The sequence below is a fragment of the Stegostoma tigrinum genome, unplaced genomic scaffold, assembly GCF_030684315.1.
Source record: "Stegostoma tigrinum isolate sSteTig4 unplaced genomic scaffold, sSteTig4.hap1 scaffold_64, whole genome shotgun sequence".
NCBI classification, from domain to species: domain Eukaryota; kingdom Metazoa; phylum Chordata; class Chondrichthyes; order Orectolobiformes; family Stegostomatidae; genus Stegostoma; species Stegostoma tigrinum.
Genome location: NW_026728579.1, coordinates 1764991 through 1776782, shown reverse-complemented (window position 1 = coordinate 1776782; position 11792 = coordinate 1764991). Strand labels below are relative to the sequence as shown.

Here is an 11792-nt window from a genome sequence, read left to right as displayed (position 1 = left end):
CTCTGCCTCGGCGATGAGTCCGCTGTCTGGATCCCTTTTCCCAGGCGTGGGCTGAGGACCCAGCGGTTCGGCAGCGGGGATCATCGCACGACGCTCCCGGACCCCTACAACCTCCTGTTCTCCAGCGGCCTCCAGCATGACCACCGGGCTGGGAGCAGGCATCCGGGCTGCCGGAGCGCTCGCTGCTCAGTGGCTCAGTCCTGCGCCGCCTTTGCCGGGAGCGGGGATCCGAGGTGGGAGAAGGCCTCTTCGCCCGGCTCCTGGGCACAGCTACCTGCCTGAACAGCTGCCTGGCACCGAGCCTGCGCTCCCCGAGCACCCGGCCGCGGGTCCGCGACGCCTTCCGGGGCTGAGTAGCCGAAAACTATCTCCTACTGCAAGGTGAGAGCGGGGTTTGGGGTGAAGGGAGGACTGGGGACATGAGCACGGTCCCTGTTTCACATCCTGCGCCGCTCCTATCACAAAGCGAGGGGTTGGGAATGTATGTTTTGGGGGTGAGAATAGCCCTCCCCGGGTGAGAGAAGGCTGGGGACATTGGGAGGGTGTCCATTATACAGCCCTGCGCGGGTTTCCGTAGCCGAACAGCCTACTGCTCTCGTCCTACAAGGTAAAGGGAAGGCGGGGGATGGAATGGGGTGGGGTTTCGAGGATAGCCGTCTTGGAAGTGAGAGGACATGGGGAGAGTCACTATCGTACAGCCCAGTGACTGAATGGCTTACAGCTACTGCAAAAGGGTCGTGGTGGGGGTTGGTTTAGGAGAGGGGTGTTGTAGGGAGGTTTGGGGTCACGGGCAGAGCTGCTTTCTTCAGCCGAACAGCCACTGCCACAAGATGAGATGGGAGGAGGTGTTTTCGGAGCGAGGGGATGCCCCCTCGCCCCGCCGCTGTGGGAAGTAGGATCTTTATCGCACAACCCTCCGTAGCCGAATAGCACTCCGACGACAAGGTGGGAAGGCAGGAGGGGCTCCCAGGGATGAGGAAAGGACAGAACCAGGGTCAGTATAAGGTTAGGGGCTGAACAGACCCCTTCCAGGGGCTGAGGGGAGCTCTTGATGCCCTGCGCCAAGCGACCAGCCGAGATCGACCCGCAGCTCTCCGACTACAAGGGGACCCTGTCTCAGAGCATTTCTGGCCGGAGCTCTGAGGGAAAGGGTCATCGCACCCAAAACGCTACCTCGGGACTTTTTCTTGACAGATGCTGAGCATTTTCAGCAACTTGTGTTTGCATTTCTACCCGGAGGTGGGTTTGTGGAGAGACACCATGGTAAGGGAATGGGTGTGGGGTTTGATGGGGCAGTCACAGAGACTGTCGAGAGAGAGAGAGAGAGAGGCAACCCCCGTGTCAGGGTTTGGAAAATCTCCGGCAGTGCTTCATTTCTCTCTCAGCCGAAGGCGCTGCGTGCTTTGGTTTCCTTTGCTCTTGTACTCTCTCCCCCTGTGAATAAAGCCAGAGTGAGAAAGAGAGAGAGTTTGTGGTGGGAGAGAGAAAAGGGACAGAAAGATGGAAATAAAGGAGCATGACAAGGGAGTGAAATTAGGGCCAGCAGAGGTGAGAGAGGGGGAGAGAATCAGAGTGAGGGAGGAAGAGTGATAAAACACAAACAAAAGAGAATGGGAGGTAACGAGGTGTTCATGAGCATGAAACAGCAGGACATGCAGCATCAGAGGCCAGGGAAGCTGATGTCAGCCTGTCTGCTGTGTTCATCTCCCTTCCTCCGTTCCCCCCCTCCTCCTGCCCCTTTGCCCCCCCTCCTCCTGCCCCTTTGCCCCCCCTCCTCCTGCCCCTTTGCCCCCCCTCCTCCTGCCCCTTTGCCCCCCTCCCCCTCCTCCTCCTGCCCCTTTGCCCCCCCTCCCCCTCCTCCTCCTGCCCCTTTTCCCCCTCCTCCTCCTGCCCCTTTTCCCCCTCCTCCTCCTGCCCCTTTTCCCCCTCCTCCTCCTGCCCCTTTTCCCCCTCCTCCTCCTGCCCCTTTGCCCCCCTCCTCCTCCTGCCCCTTTGCCCCCATCCTCCTCCTGCCCCTTTGCCCCCCTCCTCCTCCTGCCCCTTTGCCCCCCCTTCCTCTTGCTCCCTCCAGTCATCCATTCCTTCTTCCAGTCAGTCCTCGCTCCCTCGCTCCCTCCCACCAGCCATCCATTCCTCCCTCCCTCGCTCCCTCTAGTCAGTCAAAACAACTAAGAAAATTACAGCACAGGAACAGGTCCTTCAGCCCTCCAAGCCTGCGCCGATCAAGATCCTCTGTCTCACCTGTCACCTATTTTCTCACGGTCTGTGTCCATTTGCTCTCTGCCCATTCACGTACCTGTCCAAATATATCTTAAAAGACGCTAACGTGTCTGCGTCTCCCACCTCCGCTGGCAACACGTTCCAGGTGCCCACCAACCTCTGTGTAAAGAACTTTCCATGCATATGTCCCTTAAACTTTGCTCCTCTCACTTTGAACTCATGACCCCTCGTAATTGAGTCCTCCACTCTGGGGGTAAAAAGCTTTTTGCTGTTCACCCTGTCTATACCCTCATGATTTTGTTGACCTCAATCAGGTCCCCCCCAATCTCCATCTTTCTCATGAAAATAATCCTAACCTACTCAACCTCTCTTCATGGCTAGCACCCTCCATACAAGGCAGCATCCTGGTGAACTTCCTCTGCACCCTCTCCAAAGCATCCACAACCTTTTGGGAATGTGGCGACTGGAACTGTGCACAGTAGTCCAAATGTGGCCAAACCAAAGTCCGATACAACTGCAACATGACCTTGGCAAGTCTTGTACTCAATACCCCATCCAATGAAGGAAAGCATGCCATATGCCTTCGAGACCACCCTATTGACCTGCGTTGTCACCTTCAGGGAACAATGGACCTGAACACCCAGATCTCTCTGTTCATCAATTTTCCCCAAGACTTTTCCATTTACTGTATAGTTCGTCCTTGAATTTGATCTTCCAAAATGCATCACCTCGCATTTTCCCGGATTGAACTCCATCTGCCATTTATCTGCCCAACTCTCCAGTCTATCTATGTTCTGCTGTAACCTCTGATAGTCCCCTTCACTATCGGCTTCTCCATTCCTCCCTTGTAGTGCGATTCGGCAAGACTAAGGAGGCATAGAATGGGTGTGCAAAATGCAGGGCAATGGGGACAATTGAATTGTGGAGCTGGTTTAAGGAACAGATATTGCGTGTCCTTGATAGGTACGTCCCTGTCAGGCAGGGAGGAAGCGATCAGCTAAGGGAACCGTGGTTTACTAAAAAACCTGTATCTCTTGTTAAGCAGAAGAGGGAGGATGATGTGACGATGAGACCAGATGGTTCACATGAGGTGATGGAGAGCTACAGATTAGCTAGGAAGGATTTAAAGAGAGAGTTAAGAAGAGCAAGGAGGGTACACGAGCAGACACTGGCAGGTAAATAAAGGAGAACCCGAAAGCTTTCGATAGGTATGTGAGGAATAAGAGGATGACTTGGGTAGGCATAGGGCCAGTCAAAGACAGAAGTGGGAAGTTGTGTGTGGACGCTGTGGAGATTGGAGAGGTGCTAAATGAATGTTTCTCATCTGTTTTCACTGAGGGACAGGAGAATATTGTAGAGGAGGTGACTGAGTTAGAGGCTACTAGAATTGAAAGGGTTAAGGTTAGTAAGGAGGAAGTGTCATCAATTCGACAACGTGTGAAGGTAGGTAAAGCCCCTGGGCCTGATAGGATTTTTCCGAGGATTGTCTGGGATGCTAGGGAGGAGGTGGTGGAGCCTTAGGCCTTGATCTTGGAGTCCTCATTGTCTGCAGGTTTAGTACCAGAGGAGTGGAGAATTGCAAATGTTGTGCCCTTGTTCAAGAGGGGCAGTAGGAATGACCCAGGCAATTATAGACCTGTGAGCCTTAGGTGTGTTGCAGGAAAAATTTTGGAAAGGATTATAAGAGATAGGATTTATAATCATCCAACAATCAACAACTTGATTGGAGATAGTCAGCATGGATTCGTCAAGGGCAGGTCGTGTCTCACAAACGTCATTGAGTTTTTTGAGAAGGTGACCAAGCATGTGGATGAGGGTCGGGCAGTTGGCGTGGTGTACATGGACTTGAGTAAAGCCTTTGATAAGTTTCCCCATGGTAGGCTCTCGAAGAAAATACAGAGGCACGGGATTGAGGGAGATTTAGCCAGTTGGATTAGAAACTGGCTTTCGGTAAGAAGGCAACAAGTGGTGGTTGATGGAGAATATACAGCCTGGAGTCCGGTAACGCGTGGTGTGCCTCAAGGATCTGTTTTGTGACCACTGCTGTTTGTCATTTGTATAAATGACTTGGACGCAGGAATTGGTTGATGGGTTCGTGAGTTTGCAGATGACACTAAAGTCGGTGGAGTGGTGGACAGTGTGGAAGAATGTTGCAGGTTGCAGGGAGACTTGGATAAACTGCAGAATTGTCCCGAAATTTGGCAAATGGAGATTAATATGGATAAATGTGAGGTGTTTCACTTTGGGAGGAATAATAGGAAGGCAGAACACCGGGTCAACGGAAAGATTCTTGGCAGTGGAGATGAGCAGAGGGATCGTGGTGTCCATGTACATAGATTCCTGAAAATTGCCACCCAGGTTGATAGTGCTGTTCAGAAGTCTGATGGTGTTTTAGGTTTCATTGGTAGAGGGATTGAGTTGCGGAGACGTGATGTCATGCTGCAACTCTACAAAACGCTAGTGCGGCCTCAGTTTGAATATTGCGTGGTCGCTCCATTACAGGAAGGATGTGGAATCATTGGAACAGGTGCAGAGGAGATTTACCAGAATGTTGCCTGGTCTGGAGCGAAGGTCTTATGAAGAAAGGCTGAGGAACTTGGGTCTGTTCTCATTGGAGAGAAGGAGGCTCAAGAGGGGATTTAATAGAGACATACAAGATGGTCAGTGGATTAGATAGGGTGCACAGTGAGAGTTTTTTTCCGAGGATGATGACTTCAGCTTGTACAAGTGGGTGCAGCTACACTTTGAGGGGTGATGGATTTAAGACAGATGTCAGAGGCAGGTTCTTTACTCAGAGAGTGGTAAGGGTGTGGAATGCCCTGTCTGCCAATGAAGTTAACTCAGCCACATGAGGGGCATTTAAACAGCCCTTGGATCAGCATATGGTTGACAATAGGATAGTGCAGGGGAATGGGCTTCGATTAGTTCACAGGTCGGCGCAACATGGAGGGCCGAAGGGCCTGTTCTGCGTTGTGGTCTTCTATGTTCAGTTACAGTTCACAGATTACTCTACCACTCATTTTAGTGTTGTGTGAAGAGGATAATGAACATCTGCAGAAGGACGCAGAAAGTGTAAGTGAATGGACAATGGCAGATGGAGTGCAACGATGGTAAAAGTGAGACTATCCATTTTGGTAGCAATTAGGACAAAATGGAGTTTTAGTTAAATGGTGAAAAATTGTAGCATGCTGCTATTCCCCGGCTGAATGTTTTAAAGGCCAAGACAGACAGATCTTTGAACAGCAAAGGAATTGAGTTTAAAAATCGGGAGGGGATGCTCCAGTTGTATAGGGTGCTGGTGAGGCTTGATGTCGAATAGTTTGTACAGTTTTAGTCTCCTCACTTGAGAAAGGATGTGCTGGCAGTGGAGGGGGTGCAAAGGAGCTTCCCAAGATTGATTCCACAATTGAAAATGTTGCTGTATGGGGAGAGATTGAGGAGACTTGGATTGCACTCTCTGAGACTTCGAAGAATGAGGGGTGTTCTAATAGCACCTTTTAAAATGATGAAAGAAATAGATAGGAAAGAAACACGGAAGTTGTTTCCACTGATGGGTGAAATTACAACTAGGCGGCACAGCCTCAAAATAAGGGTGAACAGATTTCAGACTGAGTTGAGGATGAGCTTCTTCATCCAAAGGGTTGTGAATCTGTGGAATTCTCTGCTCAGTGAAACAGTCAAGGTTCCCTGGTTGAATGTTTTAAAGGCCAAGACAGATAGATCTTTGAACAGGAAAGGAATTGAGTGTTATGGTGAATGGGAGGGTAAGTGGAACTGAGTCCGCAAAAAGATCAGCGATGACCTTATTGAATGGCGGAGCGAGCTGGAAGAGACAGATGACCTACTCCTTTATTTCTTCTGTCCATATGTCCTTAGATTGCCATCCTTGTCATTCCTCCTTCCCTGGAATAGGCCAGTTCTGAACGCTGATCAGTAGGTCTTTAAATATCTCCCGCGTATCAAATGCCGACTTGTTCAATCAAAGCTCCTCCCAATTAATACTGCTCAGCTCCTACCTAATACTGATGTAATTTTCCTTCCCCCAATTTCGTAGCTTCCCCCAAGGTCCTGATTATTCATAGCTATCTTAAAATGTAAGGAGAGGCGATCACCCCGTTGAAGAAGCTCCTGGTTCAGTGTTTTCCCCCATGTGGGAGTCAACTACAGGTTTTCTTGTTCCAAGGTTGGGGAGGAAATAGCCGAGTGGTATTATTGCTGGATTGTTAATTCAGAGACTTAGATAACATTCTGGGGACCGGTGTTCAAATCCCAGCACAGCAGGTGGTGGAATTTGAATTGAATACAAAAGAAAATCATGAATGAAGAATCTAATGATGACCATGAATCCATTGTCAAATGTCAGAAAAACCCACCTGCTTCACTGATGTCCTTTCGGAAAGGAAACTGCCATCCTTACATGGTCTGGCCTACATGTGACTGCAGACCCACAGCTAGATGATTGACTCTGAACTGTCCCCTGGGCAATTCGGGATGGACAATAAACACTGCCGAGCTAGTGATGTCCTCCTCCCATTAGCAAATAAATAAAATTGGATTCTATGTCTTCCGATTGAAGATCGTTTCTTGTTCTCACAGTAATTTCATCGCTTACAGTCAGTTTCCCTCTTGCCTGTCTTTTTGGAATGTCACGTAGCCCTGCACATTTACCTCCAGTGTTGATCGCCTTATAACCATGTCTTTGTAATAGCTCTCAAATCATGCCCGTCAACCTGTATGTGTGCTATGAATTTGTTGATTTTGTTCTGAATACAATGAGCACGCAAGCACAGAGTCATTAATTTTGATTTATAACTTTATTTCACCTCTTGACACTATTTACAGCTGTTTTCTGTTTCTACATGCTGTCTTTTCCAGTCCCATGCTGAGTATTGTTATCCCAATAGTTCTTTAATGTCAGTGTGTGTGTATTCCTGGGCGACTATGCTCGTGTGGTCTACGGAGTTGTGGAGGTCGCAGTTCTAGGACAGCCATTTCATAGGCCTCTGCTGCAGCTAAGAAGAAAAGACAATCTCTTGCTCTGAGCTCTGCAAACCAGGGCAATGTCAAAAAGGAAACAAGGTCAAAAGAATTTCAACAAGGATCTCAAAATTAACTGCTGAATTCACATAAGCATTCCGGGGATCGCCCAATGTAGTGGCCACAACATCCCACTTTCTATTCCTCACAAACAATCCAAAGGCTGAACTATCCGTATCCCTCTTAACTTTTACGTTTTTTGAGCTAATTTCTTGTTTCTAACTTGTGTGTATTTGTGGTGCCTTCTGACTTCTTGCATTTAGCAATTGATAAACTCACTTTCTCACTAATTCAGTAAAACCTAGTTTTATAGAATCCCCAGTGTGGAAACAGGCCATTCAGTTCAAGAAGTCCACAGCAACCCTACAAAGAGCATCCCACCCAGACCCATCCCCATTCCCTACTCTATCCCTGTCAGCCTGCATTTCCCATGGCTGATATACCTAACCTACACGTGTGTGGGCACTGTGGGTAATTCAGCATTCCCAATCCACCGAACCTGCACATCTCTGGACTGGTCAAAACAATGATTCGATTTGAATTAGTTATAATGCAGCTGTTAACAGTAATCCTCCGTCCCTGTGTTGGAGCGAGATTTAACATTCAAGATCAAAAATGAAACACTTGAACAAGGTAGCTCAAATTGAGGTTGTTGACTTGCTCGCCGAGCTGGCTTGTTTTCATTGAGACGTTTCGTCACCATGATTGGTGACATCACCAGCAGAGCCTCCAACGAAACAATGTTACTTTACTCTGTCTGGAATTTATACTGTCCGGTCAGTTACCATGAGTACTGTCATTTCGGGTTTTGATCTGTATGGGTTTGTATGTGCGGTCCAATTGTATCTGTTTGTTGGTTGCATTATGGGTGGAGGATCACGCCACTCATACGAAACTGGGACAAGGTAACCATAGTAGCCCAAGCCAAGTGTAGACACGCAGAGGAATTCCTAGAGGCATGGTTCACCACCCATTCTGCAGGCTCACATTCTTGGTCTCTTCAGTTTGAATATGATCACTCAACCATATCCTTTATGACAAACAACAGAGTCTTACTTCCTAAAATCTTCAAACAGGACTGTCCAGACAGATTCACTTGTTCTCATGATATCGCCTTCTGCTGGAGGGATTCCGAAATGTCTGCATTCTTCCTCAACTGAGCATTCCTTGCGTTCGTGGTTGACAGAGCTCTCGGCCATGTCCAACCCATCTCGTACACTTTGGCCTCACCCCTGATGAGGTACCCTGGTCCTCAATGACCAACCCATCAATATCCACATCTAGAAGAACATCAGCCACGATTTCCAACAAGATCCCACCACCAGGCATATATTCCCCTCCCCTCCCTTGTCAGCCTTCCGCAGGGACCATTCCATCAGGACACCTCGGTCCACTCCTTATCCATTCGCAACACCTCCCCATAACCCGACAGCACTTTCCATGCCACCACAGAAGGCATAACATCTGTCCATTTACTTCCTCCGGCTTCACTATCCAAGGCTTCCAGGGGAAGCAGCGATTTACCCACACTTCACTCAATCTAGTCTACTGTATTCACTGCTCACAATATTGTCTCGCTCTGCACCGGGGAGACGAAACACAGACTGACCAACCACTTGGCTGAACACCTATATTCTGTACATAAAAATGGCCCCAGGTTTCCAATTGCCTATCACTTGAGCACCCCATCATGATCCCTGGCCAAAATCTCTGTCTCAGGCTTGCTGCAGTGCTCCAGTGAGTGCAAGGTAGAAGACAAAAATCTCATGTTTGCTTTGCAGAACACCTCCGCTCGGTTCGCAATCAACAACAGCACCTTCCAGTCACCCACCATTTTAACTCCTTTAACTCCCCCTCCCATTCCTTAGACGGCATGTGCATCATGGGCCTCCTGCAGTGCCACAATGATGCCACCCGAAGGGGGCAGGAACAGCAACTCATATTCCGCTTGGGAACCCTGCAGCCCAATGGTATCAATGTGAACTTCACAAGCTTCAAAGTCTCCCCTTCCCCCACTGCATCCCAAAACGAGCCCAACTGCATCCCAAAACCAGCCCAGCTTGTCCCACCTCCCTAACCTGTTCTTCCTCTCACCTATCCCCTCCTCCCACCTCAAGCCGCACCTCCATTTCGTACCGACTAACCTCGTCCCATCTCCTTGACTTGTTCGTCCTCCCCGGACTGACCTATCCCCTCCCTACCTCCTCACCTACACTCACCTCTACTGGCTCCATCCCCACCTCTTTAACTTGTCTGTCTCCTTTCCACCTATCTTCTCCTCTATCCATCTTCGATCCGCCTCCCCCCCTCTCCCTATTTATTTCAGAACCCTCTCCCCCTCCCCCTTTTCTGATGAAAGGTCTCAGCCCAACATCTAAGCTTTTGTGCTCCTGAGATGCTGCTTGGCCTGCTGTGTTCGTCCAGCTGCACACTTTGTTATCTCTATGTGTCTTAACAACCTCATTAAGTGAGTTCTGGAGAGAACTATGCAGGGGAGACTTAGGGTTTGTCATTCTAACTTGCCTGTCCTGAAAGATGAAAGTTGGTTTATTTTGGATGTTTGTTTCATAGCTATGAAAGATATCCTGAAAGGATTTTTCATATCTTTTGTTGAGAATTTTACCCGTTTAGTTACTCTAATCCTTTTCCTTTTTTAAAGTTTGCTTGGTAGTCATAAATTTCAAATATCGGCCGAATTTTATTCGGCTTTGTATTGGTTCTCCGTGATTCCCCGTTAATGGCTCCGCGACCTGCTAGCTAATTACAGAATTTATCATTGATGTGCCTGTCATAAAATCTTTAGTCTTATACTATGTATTCCCAATTTCAGGAGAAAGTCCAGAGACCTTTTAAAGGAAAGGGGTTTAGAAAGAACACTTAAGTTCTATAGATCCAAGTCATGAATAGTTGATAAATTATTTGCACTTCATATTTCCAGAATCTACCCCGGAAGAGAGAGCCCAGAGAATTGCCCAAGCTGTCTGCAAACAGTCAATTGACGTGAAGGAAAATTGGGACCAATTGAAAACCCATGCGAGCAACTGGCAGAAACAGGTGGAAAAGGCGTTAGAGAAACTTCAAGAACCGCAGAAAGCTCTGGATGATCTTGAGTCTCATGTGATAACAGCTGAGGGGGTCCACACTGATTGGCAACCTGTGAATGACCTGTTTATTGACGCATTGCAGGATCACATTGATAAAACCACAGTAAGTGCAATTACTTTACACTTCACTTATGAACAGATGTAACCGCAATGTTGTATCGAGACAATCAGTAATATGAGTAGTGAAGTAATATTGATTGAATGGTTGTTAACTTAATTTGTAAATTAAAACTTAGTTGAGCATGCCTTCTGATGATATCACATTGGTAATATTAGTATAATTGAGGATTTTATTGGTCAGTGACATCAGGTGAGTTATCTGCTTGTTGCCATGTTATCAGGACTAAAGGTGAAGTCTTACCACACCATTTGGCCACTCCTTAGAGAGAGACAACTGGTTATGATTTAATCTGAAGATCACCATGCCTTGGGCAAGTAGAGGGGTTGAGGCGAAGATCCTTTGTGGTAAGCTCACTGGTGTGGCAATTGAGCCCTCTCTGCAGGGCATCACTCTGCATCACAAACCAACCGTTCAGCCCACGGAATTTGAATAGAGTTTAGGATTGGAGAGCAATCCATGCAATTATATTTTTTTTGAATGAATGTTTCTCAATGGGACTCTCTCACTGGCAAACTTTTTAAAAGCCAGCTCAGCCATACAGGCTCGATCAGTTCCTGATCTCAGCTGAATTTTTTGATCTGGGGTGGGTCAGCGTGAGGAGTTCAGTGATTGGAATGAATTCTCATGAAGTTAGCGAGAGGGATAGTACACGTGAATAGATCAATGTTTTGAAAAGCGGATGAGAACGAGGGGGATCCTCTTCGGGCGGTTGTGGCGGGGGCGGGGTGTGAGGGATGCATCTGCTCCCACGATAAGACATTCCACTCCCGCACATCCCAGATGTCCAAGTTCTTTAAGGACCGCAACTTTCCCCCCACAGTGATCGAGAACGCCCTTGACCGCGTCTCCCGATTTCCCGCAACACATCCCTCACACCCCGCCCCCGCCACAACCGCCCTAAGAGGATCCCCCTCGTTCTCACACACCACCCTACCAACCTCCGGATACAACGCATCATCCTCCGACACTTCGGCCATTTACAATCCGACCCCACCACCCAAGACATTTTTCCATCCCCACCCCTGTCTGCTTTCCGGAGAGACCACTCTCTCCGTGACTCCCTTGTTCGCTCCACACTGCCCTCGAACCCCACCACACCCGGCACCTTCCCCTGCAACCGCAGGAAATGCTACACTTGCCCCCACACCTCCTCCCTCACCCCTATCCCAGGCCCCAAGATGACATTCCACATTAAGCAGAGGTTCACCTGCACATCTGCCAATGTGGTATACTGCATCCACTGTACCCGGTGCGGCTTCCTCTACATTGGGAAAACCAAGCGGAGGCTTGGGGACCGCTTTGCAGAACAC

General features: G+C 48.6%; 1 pseudogene; it reads left to right on the top strand.

Moving 5' to 3' along the window:
* Positions 1–5307: 5307 nt before the first annotated feature.
* The window catches only part of LOC132209057 (utrophin-like), a 154958-nt pseudogene continuing 148473 nt past the window's right edge, over positions 5308–11792 (top strand).